We start from the raw sequence: 25,725 nt of genomic DNA, 5'->3' as shown, positions 1-25,725 counted from the left end.
GAATAAATTATAAATTGTATATCTTGAATTTTCAAATAATAAACCTATTTCTAATTAGACTCATTTTAGAAAAATGGATAATGAACAAAATTTGGATTGTTATGTGATCAAAATTTATATAGAGTGCTGAAATAATGCTGTAATTACCACTTTTACAAAGTAGGAACTTTATTTTTTAAAAAATATATATTTTATTTATTTGAAAGGCAGAATGACAGAGAGGGGTAGAGACAGGGAGAGAAGATCTCCTATCTACTGGTTTATTCCACAAAAATCGCAACAGACAAGTTTGGGCCAGGCTGAAGCTTTATAAAGGCAGGAACTCCATTCTGGTCTCCCATGTAGGTGGTGAGGACCCAGGTACTTGGTCCATCCTCCACTCCTTTCTGAAGAACATTAGTAGGGAGTTGGAACAGAAGCAGCTGGATTTGAACCAGTGCTCTTAAATGGGATGCCAGCATCACAAGCAGCAGCTTAACCCACTGCACCACAGTGCAGCCATCCCCAGTAGGATGTTTATTTCACATGACCAGCACCCATATAGGTTAGTCTGAGGTATTATCATACATTTTGTGTCATGCAAATTGCACCACTTTCAGGGGTTTCATTCTTTATTTTGATTGATATTTGAATTTTTTTTTAAAGATTTTATTTATTTATTTGAGAGGTAGAGTTACAGAGAGTGAGAGGGAGAGAGAGAGAAAGGTCTTTCATCCGCTGGTTCATTCCCCAAATGGCCGCAACGGCCTGAGTTGTGCCCATCCGAAGCCAGTAGCCAGGAGCTTCTTCCAGGTCTCCTACTCAGGTGCAGGGGCCCAAGGACTTGGGCCATCTTCTAGTACTCTCCCAAGCCATAACAGAGAGCTGGATGGGAAGAGGAGCAGCCAGGACTAGAAGTGGTGCTCATATGGGATGCCAGCACCGCATGTGGAGGATTAACCTACTGCACCACGGCACCAGCCCCAGATATTTGATGTTTTTATTATGTAATTTTTGTTTTCTAAGCATGGTATTTTGTTGGGATGACTCTAAAGTTATCAGAAGCAGTACTGCCCACTTTTTCTCCATTATGTTCACAAAAAAATCTAAGTACTATAAATTTATTTCATTCAAATTATTTCCTTTACTCTTATTTAAAAGCTCCTAACCTTTTCCTTATTAACTTATAAAGCAATTTTTAATGGCAAAAATGACTTTTGCTCTCAGAGACTTTTGTTGCCTAGAAAATGAAGATCATGAGAGAGCCAGCTATTCTCCTGAAAACCTTATTTTTACACTTGCAAGAAAAACTTGAGCAAGGACCTACAAATATCTGTCTGGATTTTGTGATATCCCTCTTTTCCCTAGTTTTTTGATTATTTGAAGAAATTTCAAGCCATGAAATGTTGCCTGATAATAAAAATCACTAGGCAAAATGCACTTTTTCTGCAAATGATGTGCACCTAATTTAGCTGCAAATGATGTTCGCATGCTTAAAAATTTATAATATGCTTACTAAGAGATTCTATTTAGTTCAGCAAAGCTTATGCTTACTGGACTGAAATTTGAAATCATTGGACCAAAGTTATTATGAAATAGTAAAAAAGTTTAATGGGATATGCATTTCAGAGAGAGAGAGAAAAAAATGACAACTTATAGAGCATTCTAGTAACTGTTACCTTCTATACTTTGTTTCATTCCAGCTGTCATTTTACTATTCAGAATCCTGCCATTTCTCATCAAGCTTATTTACCTCACCTTCTTCATTTATTTTCCTACCTCAACTTCTCTTGCTTTCCTTCCATCCTATGTACTGTTGTAAAATTCACCTTCTTTTTCCTTTTTTTTTTTTTTTAAATATTTATTTATTTGAAAGGCAAGGTTACCGAGAGAGAAAGAGAGAGAGAGACAGAGAGAGAGAGAGAATCATCTATCCTCTGGTTCACTACCCAAATGGCCACAGTACCCAGGTCTGGCCAGGCCAAAGCCAGGAGCCAGAACTCTATTCAAGTCTCCTGCTTGAGTGGCTGGGGACCAAACACTTAGGCCATCTCCTGCTGCCTTCTCAGGCACATCAGCAGGGGGCTGGATTGGTAGCAGAGCAGCCAGGACGCAAAGCATTGCAGATAGTGTCTCAACCTGCGGGGCCACAACACCAGCCACTAAGAGTAACCTTTTTAAAATACCATTTTCATCATACCATACCCTTCTTGAAAATTTGTGATGACTTCTTATTGAAAAAACAACATGGTGTAGGGAAAACAACATCAATTTTGAAGACTTAAAACTAGAGTTCACATCTTGACCATAGCACGTAGCCTCTACTAAGTAATTCTATGGAATTTAGATTCCATAGTCAAACATGCATATTTGCTACTTGCTAGCTATGTAATCTTGGGAATTACTTCATCTCACTTAATCCACAGTCTCCTTAACAGTAAAATGTGGAGAATAATACAGAACTCTGTCAATTAGGACCTTTTAGTTGCAAGAAATTGATTCTGGGTAACTTATGCAAAATTTAGTTCATTAGAAAAATAATGGGGTCTCACAAAATCTATGGGAAGCTGGTCTGAAAACAGGAAGAAATAGAAGTAGCTCTGGACACAAGGAAACAGGGAACAGAACAATGCTCCATAATTACAAGAGTCTAATCATGATACCAAATCTGAGATAACTAGAACTTCAGTCATTTTCAAACTACATGTCACTTGGGTACAGGAGGCTAAGGCTATAGTTGTAGTCCCAATCGACTCAAAATAAGCGTTCTATGAGAAAGAGAAAATGGATGTCCAGTATCCCACACACAACAAATACTCAGTATGCATGTAAAACACCAATCACATAGGTACTTAGTAAATGGCAATTTGAAGTTAGACTCCTTTAACAGGCATTCATGATTATCCATTTCCTAACTTCAACTTGTCTTTTTATACTAAAATTTATAGCAGATCCTCTGCCTAAAGTGAATTCCTACATCTGCCTTTCTTACTCAGTCCATTTCCCCATGCCTGAAATGCTATCAGCTGCTCTCACATTTTAATTTTCAACATCTCATCTAAGACTCAGCCTAACTCTTTTTCTGTTCCCTGGATCACTGATTTTCATTTCCCTCATTTACTTAGGCATTTTGTATTGATATGTTTTTGAATAGTCGTCCTATATTATTGTGTAGCCATTCATGTCCCTTCTTTCTCCCAGATATTTTGTAAATTCTTTGAGAGGAGAGATTGTGTATTATATACTCCTTTGTTTCTGTGATGGCACTTAAACCAGTATTATGCACATAGTGGGCAATCATAAACTCATGATAAATGAATGTGAATCTTAAATTTAAATCAACACTAATTGAATGATCACTTGCTATATACTCAACATTGTAGTGGTTGCTTTTGGGTATATAAAATAAAGACAAACTTGAAAGTTGCCTTCAGGGGTGGATGCTTGGCCTAGTGGTAAAAACCCCAGTTGGGACACCTGCATTCCACATCAGAGTGCCCTGTGTTCCAGTCCTGACTTTGCTACCAATTCCAGTTTCCTGCTGATGTGCACTCTGGATGGCTGAAGGAGATGGCTCAAGTAGTTGATTCCCTGCCAACCTCAAGGGAGACTTGAGTTGGGTTCTACTGTTGTGGGCATTTGGGAAGTGTAACCAGTGGATAGGAGCTTTTTGTCTCTCTGCTTCTCAAATAAATAATTTTTAAGTTGGTTTAGAATTAGTTCACACTCTAGGAGAGAAAAAAACTAAAAATGTGCACATGCACACACACACACACACATATAGAACCATATACAAAATTTGTATATCAGTACTAATAATATAAGATGTAAAAATCGGGAATTAACTAGATATATGTGGGATATAAGCAGATTGCCCTCTCTGGGTTAAAGTGTGTAAATTGGAAAATAATTTTAAAAAGGGTATTGGAGAATATTAAGGTTGGGAAAATCTTGAAAGAGAATGTGGATCATGTATTTTGTGCACCAGTTAAGACACCTTTTCAGGGACTGGTGTGGCAGAGCAGGTTAAGCTGCAGGCTGCAACATGGGTATCTCATATTGGAGCGCCAAGTCCCTGTTGCTCTGCTTCCTATCCAGCTCCCTGCTAATGCACCTGGTAAAGTATTAGATGATGGCCCAATCGCTTGGTCTCCTGCCACCTATGTGGGAGACCTGGATGGAGTTCCAGGTTCCTGGCTTTGACCTGATCCATCTCTGGTCATTGTGGCCATTTGGGGAGTAAAGCAGCTAGTAGAAGATCTCTATCCCTTTCTCTCTTTCTCTATCTCTCTATTTCTTTATGTGTTTCAAATGAAAGAAGGAAAGTTATAAATTTAGATTTTCTGATAGGAAACAGCAATGATTTTAAATGCTTTTAAAATTATTGATAAATATTTAATATTTATTTATATTATATTTAATGTATATCAAATATATAACATGTTTATATATTATATATTAATATTTAATATTTAATAAAATAGTTTATTAGACAAAAGAACACTACTGTCCTATCAGTAATGATAAATATTAATTGACTTAGGAAGATGATCATAATATAGTATTTAGTCATGAATTCAGGTTTTAAAAAATTATGTATATGAACTTGTTTCTAGAATAAAGTCTAAATTAAAATATCTGGACGTATTATCAATAAGATGTTGTTAAGTGTGCTTAAATGAAGGCAACATACTCCATGGTTACTTTTTGTTTATCTCTAACACTTCTTCAGAATGTATTTTTGACTAATGAAAAATATTTATACTTAAAGGCATTATAGAATTTAAGTGACAGTAGCAATATGAAAAAATATAACTTGAGATAGATTGCTAACGATATATAAGGATCTAAAACCAGCAAGACAAACTTGATTAGAAAATGAAAAGAGTACATTTAAAAGATGTTATGATGAAAAATTTGTTTGACTAGATTTCTAATTTAGTGTGGGATTAAGGTAGAGAGTCTGAAAATACTGAAGTTGCAAGTAATATAGAAAATATATAGATGTCACTTATGGGGAAAATTGAGAATGAACATTTATTGAGGCAAGAGGATAGGGAGTTAACTTTTGCAAGGATTAGTATGAGAAGTAACTGGATATATGAAATTGGAGCTGTAATAAGGCTTGGTAGTCAAGGGTGGAGATGCAAGCTTATGTGTAAGGACTGTTAGTATATACAGAAAAATAAAATGTGTACATAGGGTGGCCCTAATGAAAGCCAAGTATGGGCCTTAAAGAATATTCACCAAATTTTTTGATTTACTATATCCCTGTGGAAGTTTTAAAACGACTTTACTGTACATTGAGATTTAATGCTATAACTAGTACTCAAACAGTATTTTTCACTTTATGTTTCTGTGTGGGAGCAAACTGTTGAATTCTTTACTTAATGTATGCTAAACTGATCTGTATATAAAGAGAATCGAAAATGAATCTTGATATGAATGGAAGGGGAGAGGGAGTGAGAAAGGGGAGGGTTGCGGGTGGGAGGGACGTTATGGGGGGAAAGCCATTGTAATCCATAAGCTGTACTTTGGAAATTTATATTCATTAAATAAAAGTTAAAAATAAAAAAAAGACTTTGCTGAAATATAATGTCCATACCATAAAACTTAGTCATTGTAAGTAATTGTAATTTATAGAGTTGTGCAACTAACATCATAATTCAATTTTCGAATTTTTCTGTCTTCCCAAAATGTTCTGTGGTGCCTATTATCAGTTAATCCTTGTTCCAACACACAGGCTTAAGCAAACACTCATCTGTTTTATGTCTTTACAAGCTTCCATTTTCTGTAAATTTCATGTAAATGGAATCATGCACAATGAGGCCTTTGTGTCTGGATTCTTTCACTGAGCATAATATTTTTGAGTTCCAGTTATGTTGTAGTATGGATCAAGTCTGTTCCTTTTAACTGAAGAATAGTATTCCATTGTATGGATATATCACATTAGTTCATCTATCACTACATAATGAACAATTGGATTATTTTTGTTACAATTAATAATATTTCTATGAATATTTGCATATATATTTTTGTGTACATATATGTTTCCATTTCTCATGAGTTTATTCTTAAAAGTAGAGTTGCTGAATTGTATTGTAAGTTTGTGTTTAACTTTTTTAAAGTCTTCCAAAATATTTCACGAAGTGGCTGTACCATGTTACTTTCCAACCAGTGTGCACAAGTGGTCCATTTGCTCTACATCTTCATTAACATATTTTGTTTATAGCCATTCTAGTGGATATGTAGTATTTTCTTCTTGGAGTTTTGATTTGCAGTTCTGTAGTACTAATGATATTGAACATCTTTTCATGTCATTTTTTAGTCACTTGGGTAACTTTGTTGATGAAATGTTTATTAAAATTATTTGTCCATGATTTTAGGGACCCAAGCATTTGGGCCATCTTCTGCTGCATTCTCAGGGGCATTATCAGGGAGCTGGATTGAAAGTGAAGCAGCTAGTACTTGAACCAGTGCCAATATGGGATGCCTGAATTACAAGTGGCAGTTTAACTCACTGTGCCACAATGCTGTGCCCTATTTTTTCCTTAATAATTATTGAATTACAAGAGTTTTTCAAATATTCTGGATATGAGTCCTTTATCATCTCTATGATGTGTAAATATTTTCTCTTAGTCTATAGTTGTTTGTTTTTTTAATTTTAAAGTAACTTTTGTGGAGCAAAAGTTGAAGTTCAATATATCAAGTTCTTTTTTCTAAGAATCCATGATTTTAGTATGATATCTAAGAAATCTTTGCCCAACCTCAGCACATGAAATTTTATCCATTATTTTCTTTTAGAATTTTATCATTTTAACTCTCTTTTAAATTTTTAAAGCTTTATTTTATTTTTATTTATTTGAAAGGCAGAGTTAGAGAGAGAGAGAGAGAGAGAGAGAGATCTTCCATCTGCTAGCTCACTTTCCAAATGGCCACAATGTCTGGGTCTGGGCCAGGCTGAAGCCGGGAGCCTAGAGCTTCTTCCAGGTCCCCCACTTTCAGGTACCCAAGCATTTGGGTCATTTTTTACTTTCCCAAACTCATTAGTAGGGAGCTGGATCAGAAGTGAAGCAGTCGGGTCTTGAACCTGAGCCCATAAGGGATGCCTGCATCACAGTGGGAGGCTTAACCTATTAAGCACGATGTCAATCACAATAATTTTAACTCTTTACTGTGAAATAAATAAATATTCTTAAGCATGTATATCCAGTTTTCCCAGCACCAATTTAAAAAAAAAATCACCCCCCCCATTGAATTGTCTTATTACTTTTGTAGAAAATCAGCTTACCACGAAGGGATTTATTTCTGAACTTTCACTTTTGTTCCATTTATCTGAATGCTTGTCTTTGTATCTGTATCACATTGTCTTAACTATGGCTTTGTGGTAAGTTTTGAAATTTGGAAATATATGAGTCCTCAATTTTGTTTAACTTTTTAAAGATTGTGTCTGCTGTTCTGGGTACTTTGAATTTTTATATGAATTTGAGGACCCACTTGTCAAATTCTGTCAAGAAGCCAACTGAGACTTTGATAGGCATTACATTTAATCTTACCAGCCAGTTTGAGAAGAATTGCCATCTTCACCATTTTATTCCTTTCTAAAAGCATGAAATGTCTCTCCATTTATTTACATATTCTTTAATTTCCTCAAGTCATATTTTGTGCACCTGTTGTTCCTACTCCATGGCCAGTGATTTTTCAAGTATAAATGATTCTCAATAGATATATGGTTTTGATCAATTTTCAGAGTACTGAAGGAGTCTACAATATTTCAAGAATAGTATATTTTCTGTCAATAGCGTAGGTATCAAAATGATAGGTGGAGGAAGGAAAAAGACTAAGGAAGAGACATAAGGGGAGGTGAAGTTAGAGAAACATTGAGACCTTTTTGCTGAACTAAGAAATTTGAGTGTAATAAATAGACATTAGAGAATGACAAAATCAAGAATGTGCTTAAAGGTAGATAACTAGGGCCGGCGCAGAGGCTCAATAGGTTAATCCTCTGCCTGCGGCGCTGGCACACCGGGTTCTAGTCCCATCGGGGCACCGGATTCTGTCCCGGTTGCCCCTCTTCCAGTCCAGCTCTCTGCTGTGGCCCGGGAGTGCAGTGGAGGATGGCCCAAGTCCTTGGGCCCTGCACCCGCATGGGAGACCAGGAGAGGCACCTGGCTCCTGGCTTCAGATTGGTGCAGCACAGGCCACAGTGGCCATTGGAGGGTGAACCAACGGAAAAGGAAGACCTTTCTCTGTCTCTCTCTCTCACTGTCCACTCTGCCTGTAAAAAAAAAAAAAAAAAAAAAAAAAAAAAAAAAAAAAAAAAAGGTAGATAACTAGAATTAGTATTGTGGAGATAAACTAATCAGAGAAAAGAGTAAAGAATATATGTGCGAGTCAGGCATTCCTAGTGCATAGCATTTACATAACAATTTGAATTACTAATAGGATCCTCCCAGAAGATAAATGTGAAAGAGAGAAAAGGAGGAGAGAGAAAGAGAGAGAGAGAGAGAGAGATATGTTTGTCACTAATATATATATTCCTTAATTTCAAAATTTACTTTTGAATTTTTCTTAAGTTACATGGCTCCCCCTCATGCCCGCATGACATCATAATAATTCTTATATTGGCAATTTTAACAATCTGAAATTATATCAGTGTGACAATTTATCTTTTTGTGATGTGTTCCTATATAATATCACTTTTGATTCTCACAAAATCCATAAACAGATCAACTTTCCTCATTTTACCATTTTGAAGACTAATTTCTTTGGTTACATAACCAGCATATGAGTTGCAGCGTCAGAACACAAAGCTTTTCTCAAGGAAGCACGTATCTATGTTTTTAGTACTAATTTTATTGTTGTTTATTTTTTTAATTTGACATATAAGAATCTCCCATCCACTGGTTCACTCCCCAAATGCCCACAATAGTCAGGACAGGGGCCAGGCTTAAGCTGGGAAACTGGAACTCAATCCAGGTCTTCCACATGGATGATAGGAACTCAACCTCTTGAGCTATCACCTGCTGTCTCCTAAGGTATGCCTAGGGCAAAGAATTGAACTCAGGCACTCCCATATAGGATGCGGGTATTTTAAGAGTTAGGCCAAATGACAATCCCTAATTATAAAAAATTAATGTTTTAAATAACAATCTTTTAACAAACTTTTATAAACTTGAAATAACTGTTAGTATTTGCTTCATTCTAGTTGCTTTTGGGAAGTATTTACATTAACTAAAAGGCCTGAATGAAGACTGGACACGAATTAACTAAATAAATATATTATAAGTATAATCTTCATTAAAATGTTGATTGTTTTCCAGTACAATAAGACCACCTGTATTTTAGACTCTTTTAAAATCCTAGGGATTATTTTCAGAAATGGAAAAATATGTGACTATAGAGATGAATAACATTGGGTAGGTAGAACAGGGATCATTTTACTGTATTTTGAAGGTAAAACAATGATAAAAAGAAATTGGGGAAGAAAAAAAGATGAAAATTGCAATATGACCATCTTTCATGAAAGGTGATATTGCACATTTGTTATTTCTAATGATCTTATTTGGGATGTCTCTTAACACAGTGAAACATCTTGAGAATATTCTCAATATTCTTTGATTACTATAACCCTTACAATGCAAAATGTCATCCATAATATTTTTACGGTGTAGGTATTACATTGAACTTTCTGAAGAACTCTTTAAAAGTTTCTTGTATTTTAAAAGTTCTTAGTGCCTTATAAAATCAAAACAAAGAGGTCTGAAACTCAAGGTGAAATTAGGAGAAATTGAAATCCCCAGTGAAATAAACTGCCAGTAAAATTAACACAAAAGACTGCTTGTGAATAGCTAATTTGATTTGGAAACACCCAGAGTTTCAGTTGAGTTTCATGGAGGTATGAATAGACAATGATTATAAATTGAAACGGCAAAATCTAATCAGGAAACTGAATTATCAGAAAGAATCTCTACATTAGGGAAAATTAGAGAGCTAGTTGTGGATTTCCAGCACTGACTAGGAAAAAGTTTGCCCTGATTAGCAAACTGAAATACTCCAGTTCCCATACCAATGGTGGAGATCTGTAAATAGATCAAATTAAACATTGAGGCAACAATCATTCAGAATATCTACTATCTCTCTTTTTAAATAATTCTAGGCTCACTAAGGATCTCTGATGATAATTTGTTTTGTGTGTGCATTCTCTAATAGAGACAGAATATGCTGTTTATCAAACTGAACATTCCTATTTACAGTATTTCCCATAATAGATGAACATTCTGATTTATACTAAGATATCTTGTGATTTTAGTTACTGTGAATTAGCTTCACTAATCCTGATACTACTGCACACTGACACAATGGTAGATAGTTTTTACATGAAAGGAAGCATATATTGTATAAAAGAGCATTGTCCATCCTTTTGCAACCAATAAAAGAACTAGATGATGATAGAAAATATGCATGTTTTCCTATTCTCTTGTTTCTTGGTAAAAAAAAAAATGTTCCTTATGACAATAGTTTTCTGATTACAGTTTATATAGTCACTTGAGGAAATTTCAAAATTATAAATTCCTAGAGTTGACTGCCAGAGATTCTGATACAATTGGCTCAGGATGGAGCACGGGAATCTATAAAAGCCACCCTGTGTGGTTCTGATCCTGAGAGTGAACTAAAACTTGAATAACACTGGTCAGTATAGGACAACTTTGATATCTTTCATAGTTCTGTAACTCTAAAAGTTTCATTCACTGCTTGGCAAAATTTTCAGGATTCATGCTAGGATTCTGTTAACTGGCAAAATGTTTAACATTGTAACCAGTTCCAGGTCTCTGACTGATCAGAACTGTGTATTCATTTTACGAAGATGATGGAAGAAGTAGAAAGCAGCTTGTTAAAAATAACTGATTGGGGGCAAGGCTAGGAGAGATAAAGTGGCTGCCAGCTTCACCCCACTGTGTGTCCCAATGTAAAGGATAGAAAATAATATCCTCTAAAGAGGCTGCCCTTGTCCAGTAGCAGAAAGAAACAGGTAAGTGGCCAGGAATGACAAGGAATAGATTGGGAGACATGATTTCCCAGCAGCATCTCCCCATCACCACCTCAAATAAAACAAACTAAGTGTAAGTGATGTTCTTCTTGTGTAAGTGCTGGAAGTACAACTTTGTGCCCTCTCTCCAAGACTGATTGCTGCCCTTAAACTCTTCTGCTAAGAATTGTCCAGCTTCCTCAAGAAATAACCAACTATTTAATTGAGGATGTGCAGTTGGAGAAGAGTTTAGGAGATAGGGCAGTAGGGTGATGAAGGTGTGTGTGGGGGGGATTGTGGGAGTGAGAGAGAAAGTGAGGAAGACAGAGGAGTGAAGACGGAGGAGTGAAGAGGGCTGTGGGAGGGATAATGTTGGGGAGGTGGGAGGTAGAGCAGGAAGTATAGAGAGGAGGCAGGAAGCAGTGGTGGGGCCAGACTACAGTGGGGAGGTGGAGAGTGAAACCGGGATCAGGAAGTAAGTGCAGGGTGAGGAATGTTTTCAGATTCCAAGGTTTATACATCTTCATTTGGTTTTTCCATCCTTAGTGTGCATAATATTCACCTAGGGACCATGTTAAAAATGTAAATTCATGAGCAGTCTCCTTATTATAAGTCTTCCAAAGCCTATATTTTAATGAGTATCTCAGTTAGAGAATAGTTAGTCATCATTTGAAAAACATTTTTTTCAGATCAGCGGTCCTCAAGGTTTTTGATCTCAGGATTCCCTTAATTATTTCAAATTACTGAGAGAGTTGGCCTTTGATGCAGTGGTTAAGACATTTTTTGGGGTGACTGAATCCCATATGGGACTGAAAGTGGGGGATGGGGGTTTGAATTCAAGCTCCACTCTTCATTCCAACTACCTGCTGATGTGCTCCCTGGGAGGCAGTCAGTGATGGCTCAAGTAATTTACTACCTGCTATACATGTGGGAGATTCAGATTTATTTGTGAGTTCCTAGCTTTGGCCTGGCTAAGTCATGCCTATTGTGAACATTTGGGGAGTGAGCTAGGGGATGGGTGATCTCTCTCTCTCTCTCTCTGAGCCTTTCATGTAAATAAAACAAAATAAATAAATTACTGAGGAACCAGAAGAGTACCTGATATGGTAAATGATACCTGAAGACGCTGGAGCTATTGATATTAATGGTATTGAAAACTAAAACCAAGAAATATTTCAAATTTTTATTCACTCTCTTGAAAACACCAAGAAAAAATCATGACATGTTAACTAGATAACATTAAAAATAACATTATTTTCAAAAGTAAAACTATTTAGTAAGTAGTATTATATTATATTTTCACATCTCTTTATTGCCTGAAAATTATTTCCATATATCTGCTTCTATATTCAATGTGTTATGATAATGATGTTTTGGTTGAAATATGATTATATGAAGAAAATCAAGAATCACACAAGTAATGTAATTAGTAAAAGTAGAACTTTGCAGACCCCTGAAAGTATCTTAAAGGCTCTCATTGGGTCCTGATACCTAACTCTGAAGTACTGTCTTATTCTGTTACTGCTATCAGAAATTCTGTTGAACAGTCCTTTTCATCCTTAGATTGTTTAATGTGGAGAAAATTATTTTTGCAAAAATTACCCTAAATCACCCTTATGTGAATTTACTTCATTAATTTTAAGGAACTATGGAAACAAACTAGAAATGTTGGGGCAGAATTTTGTTGAAAGAAATTGGGGTTTGGAACACTGATTCGACTGAGGGGAGAGGAATTTCATTAGGTAATTAAAAATAAATACATTAGATGTCCAATTAGAGGTAGAAAATATATGAGACCTGTAGTTATTTACAATTGAATAAGTAACTAATGGTGAGAAAGTGTCCATCACAACTTTTGAATCAAGTGACTTAGTTAGCCTGAATAAAATAGCCTTTTGTTCCTGTCAGCATAATTGTTCAAATCTGCTCACATTATTTATTACTTTAAGTTTTACTTCTGTAACATAAAACTTACTGCCAAGTTAGTGCAAAAATTGTAATAAACACTATACCATTTCTCATTTCTCTTTGGTTCAATCAGAAGATCCTGAAAAGAGAACTGGAAAACAGCTGGAAAGGTGAAAGGAAAACCAAGAAGTGTGTGTAATCCTGGAAATCAACTGAGGGATGTGTTTCAGGTAAGAGAGCCATCAACTCTGTAAAATATGCAGATTGATGAGGTTAAGGTGAAGAATTATAATTTTGTCATTAGATTTAGTGGCATAAAAGTCATTATTGATCTGAAAAAGAAAAGTTCCAATAGAGTCGTTGTGATGAAAGTCCCCATTGGTATGGATTCAAGGGACACTGAACGAGCCAGCGGTGTGGCGAAGCAGGTAAAGCTACTGCCTGCAGTGCCGGCATCCCATATATGTTCTGGTTTGAGTCCCAGCTGCTCCACTTCTGATCAAGCTGTCTGCTATGGCCTGAGAAAGCAGTGAAGATGGCCCATGTCTGTGGGCCCCTGCAACAGCATGGAAACTCCTGGCTCCTGGCTTCGGAACAGCCCAGCTCTGGTTGTTGGCTGCCATTTGGGGGGTGAACCAGTGGTGGAAGACTTCTCTCTCTCTCTCTCTCTCTGCCTCTGCCTCTTTGTAACTCTGCCTTTCAAAGAAATAAATAAATCTTTTTAAAAGTGGGAGGAAAGAGCTGAGAACTGTACAAATAATTCTTTCCTGGAGTTTTGCTTAAAAAGAAAGGAGAGATGTGGAGCAACATATGATACAGGAAATGGAGTTAAGAGAGGTGATTTCTCTTGGTTTTTAAGTGAGAGAAATAATAATGTTTGTGTATATAACTGTTGGGTTTTTTTGGTTTGAGTACTTTGGTAGGAAGCACAATAGATATGGATCCTTTCCATGTGAAGGAAAATGGCATTAAGTGATTACACACATAACTAGCTATAATTTTGAAAAACATTAGGTTCTACCAAAGCTTAAAGATCAGTCCTAACAATTTCAAGGACATTAAAAAGGTCTTCACTAAATAAATTGAAGTTGTACTTAGGGAAGGAACAGTATGTGCAAAGACCATGGGTGGAGGGAATATGGAATATTAGAAATATGTAAAGATAGAAGGCCATTGTAATTGATGTGCAGGGAAGGGGAAGGATGAGTGTAGCAGAAGTTAAAGCGAGAGAGGTAAGTAGTGACCAGATTATTTATGTTGCAGCCCATAGACTCAGTTAAGTTCTTTGGATTTTTTTAAAAAATATGTATTTTATTTGAAAGGCAGAGTTAGAGAGAGAGAGATGGACAGATCTTTCATCTGCTGGCTCATTTCCCAGATGGCTGCAATGGCCAGGGCTGGGCCATGCTGAAGCTAGGAGCCAGAAGCTTCTACCAGGTCTCCCACTGTGAGTGCAGGGGCCCAAGCACTGGGGCCATCTGCCACTGCTTTCCTAGGCACATTAACAGGATTGGAAGTGGAGCAGCCACATAGTGGACGTAACACACTATGCCCAGCACCAGCCCCAAGGTCTTTGGATTTTATGCCAAGAACATTGGGGATCCTTGATTTCATGGGTTGGTCACAACAAAAGTGAACCAGCCAAAACTGAAAGTAAAAGATGGAAAGTAAAATTGGGATAGTAATTGTGTAGAAAATATCTATTCTGCAGGCATGACTTTAGGCCAAATCTATATGTAGCTTCATAATAAATTACTTCCCAATATACTGTTTCCTGAGGATTTAGCAACTGAGAGATTTCTAACTGATTACATCATACAGTAAGAAGGTCCAATTTGCAAAGATGGCCAAGAACAACAGATTATGTCATTCCCTATTTAATATCTTAATCTCCTCAAATTACCCTTTTTATTCTTTAAAGTGCATATATTTTCAAATTTTTTATTACAAAGTGTTGAAACACCTAGAAAACCTAAAAGGCTATTACAGTAAATATTTGTATGCCCATAGTATTTCCTTCCTCAGTTTTTCTGTGCAAGTTAAAAGTCAGAGACTTCATGATGTTTTCCATGCACATATTTCAGTATTCATCTCCTAAAATAAGGGTTTCCTCCATAATCTCAATACTATCATATTTAAACTACTTAAAAATAATTCCCTGATACCATATAATATCCAATGAATTGTAGATAACTTAGTTATCCCCCCCAATTTTTTAATCAGCTTTATTGAGGATAATGTTCACATGAAAATCATTCCTTTTTAGTGTAAAATTCAATGATTTACCACATGTTTATAAAAATTGTACAGCCATAATGATACAAATTTAGAATATTTCATCGCTCCACACATACATGTTTTATATTGAATGAGGATAGAATTAAGATTTATATATGACATTTAATTATTCCTCTTAATCTCTTTTTTCCTAAAACAATCTACATTTTCCCACATAAAATTGCTTTTTAGGAGACACTTACTGTTTGTTTTATAGAATCTGCTACCATCTAGATTTTCTGTTTGTTTCCTCATTGTCATTTAAGTTGTTTCTTTATTGAACCTCCACCCCTCACTCACAATATTTTCTTTTTTTCCCTCCTTTCATTTCTTTATTGGACATTTGTGGAAATATCTTTTGAAATTCTTTGCCTATTTTTAAATTGAGTTAATTTGAAATTTTTTCTTTTCCTTTTTATTTATATGAGGAAAACAAATTTTATTTATTTTATACATAGTTTTAAGAGCATCATGATACATCCTACTTTATCCTCCCACCCTCCCTCCTTTTATCCCCCTCCTCCTTCTTTTATTATTTTTCTTTAAATTTTTAAAATAACATGCTTTCAATTTATAATCACAAACTTAATTCTCCACTAAATAAAGACCCCTAACTTACACACTATACAAAAATGAACTCACAATGTATCAGGAATCTAAATCTTAGACGTGAAACCATCGAATTACTAAAGGAAAACCTAGGGGAAACACTGCAAGACATTGATTTAGGCAAAGACTTCTTGCATAAGATCCCAGAAGCACAGGCAGTAAAGGCAGAAGTAGACAAATGGGATTATATCATCCTAAGAAGCTTTCCCACATCAAAGGAAACACTCAACAAAGTAAAGAGGCAACTAACATAATGTGAGAACATATTTGCAAATTATACATCTGATAAAGGATTAATATCCAGAATATATAAGGAACTCTCAGTTTTTTTCCATTAAAATCCTAGATAGACTCATCTGACATATTTGGAATAAATACCAAATTTGTTAATTTTCACCCTTCTCTAAAATGTAAATGTCATAAAACCATGGATTTTTGTCTATCTTGTTTAGCATCAGTGTCTGGCTCACAGTAAGATCTCAAAAACCTTTGTTGCAGACCCATTGTCGTGGCACAGTGGCAACTCTACCTTTCAAATAGATTAACTCACAAATGAGTAAATCTTGGAAAAAAATAAACTTTGTTGAGGAAGAGATAGAGAGCCATCTTCCATCCCTTTGCTCACTCCACAAATGGCCACAATGGCCAGAATTGGGCCAAGAGAACCCAGGAGCCAGGAACTCCATCAGGTATCCCACATGGGTGACAGGGGCCAATGCACTCAGGCCATCTTCTATTGCTTTCCCAGGAGCATTAGCAGTGAGCTGAATCAGAATTGGAGCAGCTGGGACTGGAACCCATAATCTGATATGGGATGTCAGTATCACAGGCTTCAGCTTAACCTGCTGTGCCACAACACCAGCTACTAGATTCAACTTAAATTTAAGATTATTTTTCAATTTTATTTAAAAAATTATAAAGATTTCATTATTTTGAAAGTCAGAGTTACACAGACAGAGAAGGAGAGGCAGAGAGAGAGAGAGGTCTTCCATCTGCTGGTTCACTCCCCAGAGGGCCGCAATGGCCGGAGCTGCACCGATCCGAAGCCAGGAGCCAGGAGCTTCTTCTGGGTCTCCCACATGGTGCAGGGCCCAAGAGCTTGGGACATCTTCTACTGCTTTCCAACGCCATAGCAGAGAGCTGGATTGGAAATGGAGCAGCCGGGACTCGAAGCAGCGCCTATATGCAGGCAGTGGCTTTATCTGCTATGCCACAGTGTTGGCCCTGATTTTTTTCAATTTTAAATTGTATTATTGTCAAAGTTTTAAGGCCGTGATTTGTTTTCTAATCCAGTCATTCAAATTGGTGAAAAGCGATTTGTATTTTATCTGTGTGTCATAAACATTGTGAGTGTCTTTCTAAATTTTTAGATATCAAATTTATTTACATGATGAGAATTTCAGGATGAGACATTTTGGAACTAGTTGTGTCAAATAGCTTACAAGATTTTGATTGCATTCCTTATCAGAACACTAAAGAAATTTCTTTTTTTTTTCATTTCTTTTTTTTTTATTTTTAACTTTTATTTAATGAATATAAATTTCTAAAGTACAGCTTATGTATTACAATGGCTTCCCCCCCATAACGTCCCTCCCACCCCCAACCCTCCCCTTTCCCACTCCCTCTCCCCTTCCATTCACATCAAGATTCATTTTCGATTCTCTTTATATACAGAAGATCAGTTTAGCATACATTAAGTAAAGATTTCAACAGTTTGCTCCCACACAGAAACATAAAGTGAAAAATACTGTTTGAGTACTAGTTATAGCATTAAATCACAATGTACAGCACACTAAGGACAGAGATACATGAGGAGTAAGTGCACAGTGACTCCTGTTGTTGACTTAACAAATTGACACTCTTGTTTATGGCATCAGTAATCACCCTAGGCTCTTGTCATGAGCTGCCAAGGCTATGGAAGCCCCCTGAGTTCACCGACTCTGATCATATTTAGACAAGGCCATGGTCAAAGTGGAAGTTCTCTCCTCCCTTCAGAGAAAGGTACCTCCTTCTTTGATGACCTGTTCTTTCCACTGGGATCTCACTGGGATCTCACTCGCGGAGATCTTTCATTTAGGTGTTTTTTTTTTTTTTTTTCTCCAGAGTGTCGTGGCTTTGCATGCCTGAAATACTCTCATGGGCTTTTCAGCCGGATCTGAATGCCTTAAGGGCTGATTCTGAGGCCAGAGTGCTGTTTAGGACATCTGCCATTCTATGGGTCTACTGTGTATCTCACTTCCCATGTTGGATCATTCTCTCCCTTTTTGATTCTATCAGCTAGTATTTGCAGACACTATTCTTGTTTATGTGATCCCTTTGGTTCTTAGTCCTATCATTAGGATCAATTGTGAACAGAAATTGATCATTGGGTCTAGTGAGATGGCATTGGTACATGCCACCTTGATGGGATTGAATTGGAATCCCCTGGTATGTTTCTAACTCTACCGTTTGAGATAAGTCAGCTTGAGCATGTCCCGAATTGCACCTCTCTTCCCTCTCTTATTCCCACTCTTATATTTAACAGCGATCACTTTTCAGTTAAGTTTTAGCACATAAGAATAATTGTGTATTGATTACAGTATTCAACCAAAAGTATTAAGTAGAACAAACAAAAAAATACTAAGAGGGATAACATATTAAGTTGTTCATCAACATTCAGGGCAAGGGCCGATCAAGTCATATCTGTATTTCATAAGTAATCTGTATGCTCATACTCAGGACTGTTGAGGAGTCTTAGGTTAGAATTGACTTTATCCAGAGATGAAAATGAGTTATATGCATTTGGGGTAATCAAGGAAATGCACAAGGGTCTTCAGATTCTTCATTTAAGGAATTATATGGGCTGATTAATTCTGTGTCAATATGTGAAAACAATTATGAATAGTCTAGGTAAAAACAGCTGACTTCCCAGTGTGGCCTTATTCTATATTACTGAATACTACATACAACAGCTGCTTGCAATGATATTGTAAATAGGCAAAAATATCTGCCAAGCTAGGTTTGGATGATGTGGTATTATCAAGTTAGCTAACTCTGTGACTCAAAATATTTTTAAAGACATGTGTACAGCATGGTAGTCTGGACAGTGCCAAGGCCTTTATCCTTTAGATCTTTAGGGATTTGCAATGCAGTAATAAAAGGAAATGACAAATGATAATATAGGAATATAAATGGCAAAAACATATACCACCATGCAAAGGAACACGAATAAATAGTAAGTAATCTGGAATATAAGAGTAAGAAACTTAGTAAAGTTTATAGAATATCCAGGTTCATTTTTGTTGTTTCCATCTCCTTTTTGCTGATTACAGATGTCACTGTTCCTTAAGCATCCCCATACCTGTAGGTGTGAAGCGAGAAGGGAAACCTTGAATCAGTTCATTTTAATGGCTCTGAAAATCAGGTTAAGTAAGAAAATAAATTTAAAATTACTTAATTGCTGTTACTGAGTTTTATGTACATTTCCATTTCCCAAATTATCCTCATCGTTGTCAGAGCTATATCCATCAACATGGCAATACAGAATACCTTGACTGGGCTGGACTCTCATCTGCATGTCAACCCTACAACAGGGATTTATGCTTCATATAATGGATTGATTCAAAAAATAGTGGAATATGCTTAGATTGCTCCAAATTATAGAAACTGATCTTATCAACCAATTTAAATTTACTAACATTATCCTGTCTTCTGCACTTGCAGGGGATAATTTGGCCTGAGATCTTTTGAATATGAGGTGTAGATATATAGCTAAAAATAAGCATTGCATTTTCACTATAGTCCTCAGCAAAAATTTACATTCACTTTTACCATTATTTAACAGTACAGTGTGATTACTATTCTTTAATAGCATACCAATCTGCTTGGGATCTGATCTTGGCTTTATTGCCTCCTAGCTATGAGATCTTGAAAAAATTACTGTACTCAACCTTTCTGATACTGAATTTCCTTTTCTTTCAAATAGGGAGCACAAGAGTACATACTTCACAGAGTTGTTGAGAATTAAATGAGATAATCCTTGCACACCACTTGAAAAGTATCTGTTCATATAAATAGCTATCATCATTGTTATATTATTAGTGATAATAACCAAAGGAGTATCAACTCTTCACATTTATGTAGACTTTTATAGTTCTTAAATAATGCTGAAAGAATATTTCATTTGAACCTGGAGATAGGATGAGATTATAAAAGAGAGTGATTATGTATCAACCCCATTTTGATATGAGACCTGAGACACAGAGACAGATCTTATGATTTGTCTAAGAGTACACAGCAAGTAAATATGGAAGCTAGGACCTCAAGTCCAATAATAATGAACTCTAATGATGATTTGCTCCATCGGTGAAGTTAATATAGTCTAGTGTATTTCCTGAGTTGCTTTATCTCCCTTCATCCAATCAACTCTTCCTTAGTGCCGTTTCTGGAATTGGGAACTGTGTTATCTCCAAGTGAGAATGAGTACTAAGGGTTATCTACACACATTTTTTCCAAATAACGTAAGTTATGAAAATGCAGTCCCTTTTGATTTCAGTGTAATAAAAATAATGTTTTTATAAAATTGTACAATTTGTGATGCTTCTTAATACTTCCTACTTGCTCCAAATTATAGAAACTGTAATTACTGTAACAAATCTGTAATTAGCCATCTGTAATTACTGTAACAAATAAATCTATAAAGCTCTGGCCTTTGAATTTTAGGGAAATGTAAATATGTAGTCATTTATAGTGTGAGATGGTATGTGACTCCTCTAAGTGTACCTAGTTTCAATAAATAACAGTGGTGCTATTAGCTATTTCACAGTCAGTATGTTCTTACACACATGTCAAATGATCTGTTCTCAACTTTGAGAAATATCCCAAAAATTCATGTGGGGGCGGCATGTTGCAGAAAGTAGTAACTGAGGCACCGATACATGTAAAACCAAGCAAGTGTTTACACCAGACATTATAAATAGATGGATTTTGAACTGTGTCATCTGGGGAAATAGTAAGGAGTGCTCTTGATATAAGCTTAGGGCCTTATCTTTTAGAAGTTGTTAGAAAAGTTGACAAGTATATCTTGGTACAACTGGATCCTAGGGAATAATTGACAGACTTCTGATTACAAATCACTTTAGATGTACAGTACATTGCCTGGAGAAGCATATCATGATCTTCTACTATAAAACATATCACTTGAGTTTAACATTAAAAGTGGGTAAATTTTTAAGCAATAAAGGGAAGGTGAGTTTTATCTCACTTTGAAAGTTTGAAATAATATTACATTTGTGTACTGGTGAAATGTGAATGAAATTGGGTTTAGTTGTTTAGTGCTGAACATAGATTTAATAGGCTTTATGATGTGAGGGATCTTGTCAAGGATTTCCACAAAATTTTCATTATAAAACATTTGTTAAATGGAATCTGAACAGTGGGCAGAATATAGGGGGCAAATCTTATTTTTTGAGGTATATTTTTACAGCAGTTGTCATGTCACACAGATGGAAAAAATAGTCATTTAGCTTTAATTCATGTAAAAGAACCCCTTCAAATGAGAAGCTGCGATTTTCAGGGCTCTAGGATATATCAGTTACCTCATTTATAGCCACACAATATCAAAACACAATATTCTGTTCTTAAATTACTTTACTTTTAAACTTTTGATTAAAATATAATACCTATACATTTTTATCACATATAGTGCAACATTTCAACACATATGCACAATATAAGTCAGTCAAACTGGCAATTAGCCTTTGCTGTTTCTTGTCTTTATTGACACAGTGTTCCAGGAAAGAATCTATTGTCAGAAAAATGAAGTTACTAATGTGTATCTGTAATATATCACATATGTTAACAATATTAGTACCTTCTTGGCAAATGCCTAGTTGAATTTGGTACTTATGTATACATTGGTTTTCTACAGAAGATCTACTAAAACATTAACACTGACACTATCTACACTATTGTTATTTCTCAGTTAGGATAAAGTGCTAAAGGGACAAAACAAAATTCGTGAATTTTATTTCTTATAAGAACATTTGATCTTTTCTTTAGACAATACTGATTGCTTTTTCAAACAATTACAGAAATATATGCAAGAGTGGACCATTCATAATGCCTGAGACATAACCATAACATGGACTTTGTTGATGTCACGTTCTAGTCAACACAGTGTTCTATATACCTTCTCTATATAATACATCTCTATAGGCCTGGTGTTGGGTACTTAGTTAAAACTTTATACGTGATTGATTTAAAGCATTTCATGTACTTCTTTAATTCTAGAAACAATAATACCCCAAAACATGGAGCATATCTAGCATCCGGATCTTGGTTTCTTTATTCTATAAAAGGAACTAGGGTGTCTTATAGAAATGGCTGATTGTCAGGCTAATTTAGGTTATATACAAAGTGATCCCAGAATATTTTTCAAGAGCTAGAAAATAAGAAAGTGCAAAAGTAATGAAATGATGGGATATATCAGTGGGTCATGAAAATTAACTAAAAGAACTACCAATGGCCAGAGCTAGAACATTTGAGCGGAAAAGTAAAGTAGTCTTAGAATATTACCCAAAATATAAATCAATATCATTAATGAATTTTTACAGGTAATTATTGAATATATTAATGCAAATAAATAGACTCATCTCTTGTATAGATGAATTACAAATAATTTGTGTAGGTACTCCTCCATCAATGAGGTAGAACATAGCTCCTCATTCATTATGTGTAGGCTGTCCATAGTGACTTCATTCTAAAGAATACAGTGTGCAAGGAAGAGTAATATTACACGGGAGGAAACAGTCAAGTGCTACTTCATTCAAGTGATCAGGGATAATAATATTAGTGATAAGTCATATTAGTGGTATGTTCTCTTGGTATCATTTGATAAGAATAATATTTTACCTCTGCGTTCTTTCTCCCAAGAGCTTACAAGCTAACTGTGTGAAAGAAAAATCAGACAAACCCAAATTGAAGAACATTAAAAAAAATCAATACCTGAAGATTGTTTTTCAAAACAATCAAGGCCATAAAAATCAAATTATAAGAAACTGCCATAATCTACAGACATGTAGGAGACATGATAACTAAATGTAGTGTGGAATCCTGGATGGCCTACTGGGACAAAAAAAAAAGATAAGAAGGACAATTTTAGCTAAAAACTAAAGAACTTTGGACAAAGAATGGACTTCAGTTAATAATAATATATTAATATTGTCTTATTAGTTTTAGCAGATGTTCTGTATCAATGTAACATATTAACCATAAGAGCAACTGAGTTAAGGGTTACAGGAATCCCTTTAACTGTATTGTAAATTTTCTTTTTTTTTTTTTGATAGTTATACCTTTTAATATGTATTAGAAAAATACATACATAGCACATTAAACCTGTGACTTCACAGCTATTACTACTTAGGGTGAAGCGGATGTAGATGACAATGGGAGACCTCAGAACACCTCAAGAAAAAAATACTGAGTAAATACTACAGGAGGGCAATTTGGAAGTTATCTCTGAAAAACAAACATATGCATTCCTGACTTCACAATTCCATTACGAGGAATAATCCCCCTCACCCCTTCTCTCTCTCTCTCTCAGACACACACACACTCACACACACTTTCACACAGGTATATGGATATTCCTGTGTATTATTTTGTAATAGGAAAAACTAAAAACAGTCTTAATGTCCACCCTAGAGAAATGGATAGTAAAATGCAGTAGGGTGATATGGTGATCCATACAGCAATTACAGAGAAGGGAATGATCTACACTTAGCAACATGCATAGATCTCAAACACATTGTTAGGCAAAGCAAGCAAACTGCAGAACAATTCAATATGCCATACGCATTAAACACAGTATTTCCAACGAACTTATCTATGTAAGAATGTTAAAACAAAGTCTAAATGAAGTATAACAGCAGGGAAGGGACAGGGTGGGGAGGAGCGGGAGGGGGGAGTAGTCGGTAGCTGAATGAGGCTTGTCTTGTCCCTTGTCTGTACAACCTAATTGCTTAAAAGGAGAATGGATTCCTGCATTACTTAGGTAACTGGAACCGATTCAACTCAAAACTGTTTAAAAAGTTGGTTTAGTATTTGAGGTGATGGGTGTGTTAAGCAACTTCATTTAGTTATTCCACATTGTATTCCTAAGTCATTATCACTTTATAACACATAAATATGTAACTATAATCTGCCAATTTTCAAGTGTAAAAATATATTAAAAATTGGTTTTAAAAGGTTACCAAAAAATCTAAACAATCACCATGATTTATTTTTCTGATTATGAAATCTAAAATGTACTACTATATTAAAATAAATAAGGGGTGAAGTACTCATTTCTTTAAAACAAACACTTGGATAAAATTTATACTTGGAGCTTCTGCCTTCACACAGCCATTCTTGTCTATCACTTGAATCTGTAATATTTTGTTGTTACTGTAAGCTTTCTGGTATCATTCTTAAGAGAGTTAGAGAGTGATTACTTGTTACTTGACAATCCTGTAGGATACCAAAAGGAAGTGATATTTTCAATTCTATACCGCTCCCTTAGAATGATGGGTACTCCAAGACTCAATTATGATGGGAGGTATTCACATGAGGTTTCAACACAGTTTTCTAGTATGTTTATCTCACTCAAGAACAATAATTCTTCCTTCAGAACAATCATATTAACAACTATTATAGGATGTGTTCATGTTTGAATTTTATTTAGCAGAAAGAATGTCATATTGCACACATTTGCTAGACCGAAATACTTAAAGGAAATTGTGAAGTATCATTAAATTTGTCCATAAACCCTCTATCTTTTATTTGGCCCGTGCTGTGAATTGGATTGCACTATGGTGGTTCTGTGTGAAATGGTAAAGTAGTGTGTGGTAATTAAATATATTGTTAATACATATGTGCAGATTATTATTTTATAACTCAGTGGACTCATTGCTCTCTTAAATCTTCTAAGCAGCTTCTTGAGAGAAATTTATTTCAGTGTCATAGCACTTAACTTACATGAACTTGTGTGAACAAAGAACATTAAAGTTTCCTTTTTAAAATAGGGATCTCATCTAAGTGTCCAGACCTTTGTAGAAGAATTGGTGAGTCACATTAAGTCTCAGAAAATGGCCAATTTTTTTAAAGATTTATTTCTTTATTTGAAAGGCAGAGTTACAGAGAGGAGGAGGAGGAGGGGGAGGAGGAGGAGGAGGAGAGAGAGAGAGAGAGAGATCTTCTGTTCACTCCCCAAATGGCTGCTATGGCCGGAGCTGTGCAGATCCTAAGCCAGGAGCCAGGAGCTCCTTCCAGGTCTCCGGGGGCGCAGGAACCCAAGGACTTGGGCCATCTTCTACTGCTTTCCCAGGCCATAGCAGAGAGCTGGATTGGAAGTGGAGCACCCAAGACTTGAACTGGCTCCCATATGGGATGCTGGCACTGCAGGAGGCAGCTCTACATGCTACAGCACAGCGCCGGCACCAGAAATATCCAATTCTTTTGAAAAAGATTTTCAATTTAAGTACATGTGTCTTTGAGAGTTAGTCTACAATCACACATCTCCCTGAAAATTCAATGAAATGACTTGTAAAATGGTGACATCTCTGAAATAACTAGCTTTGGTGGAATTTGCAATAGAAACATTAAAAGATTCATTGAATAAGCCTAAATTCATACTGACTTTTACTTGAAGAGTATTCATTGACAAATGTATAAATTCTTTGGAGAAGGAGAAATTGAGATGAGGACTATTATAAAACAAGACAATATTGTGAATAGTTTGCATTGGATTTGACTTTTTCTTTTCACCTCAAGACTTTAGAATCTGATATTCCTTCTGCTTGAAACATTACATAAGCTCTCACTATTTTAATATTTTCATTCTTTTTAACCCCTTCATCTGGCTAACTATAACTTATCCATCAGGTCTCTGACTATGTATCAGTATC

At 35.6% G+C, this 25,725-nt stretch overlaps 1 protein-coding gene across 5 annotated transcripts in view; it reads left to right on the top strand.

Moving 5' to 3' along the window:
- FAM133A (family with sequence similarity 133 member A) overlaps positions 1-25,725 on the top strand; it is a 46,524-nt gene that overhangs the window by 12,347 nt on the left and 8,452 nt on the right. For all 5 annotated transcript variants that reach the window (XM_089324775.1, XM_089324773.1, XM_051827415.3 and 2 more), the window contains one exon: positions 13,050-13,146. The gene's annotated coding sequence lies outside the window, so the exon portion shown is untranslated. The remainder of the gene's footprint in view (positions 1-13,049; positions 13,147-25,725) is intronic.

This window comes from Oryctolagus cuniculus, chromosome X, assembly GCF_051225735.1.
Source record: "Oryctolagus cuniculus isolate XC-2025 breed Fujian yellow rabbit chromosome X, ASM5122573v1, whole genome shotgun sequence".
In the NCBI taxonomy this organism is placed as follows: domain Eukaryota; kingdom Metazoa; phylum Chordata; class Mammalia; order Lagomorpha; family Leporidae; genus Oryctolagus; species Oryctolagus cuniculus.
The sequence above is the reverse complement of the archived record's forward strand: the minus strand, read 5'-3'. Positions and strand labels throughout refer to the sequence as shown.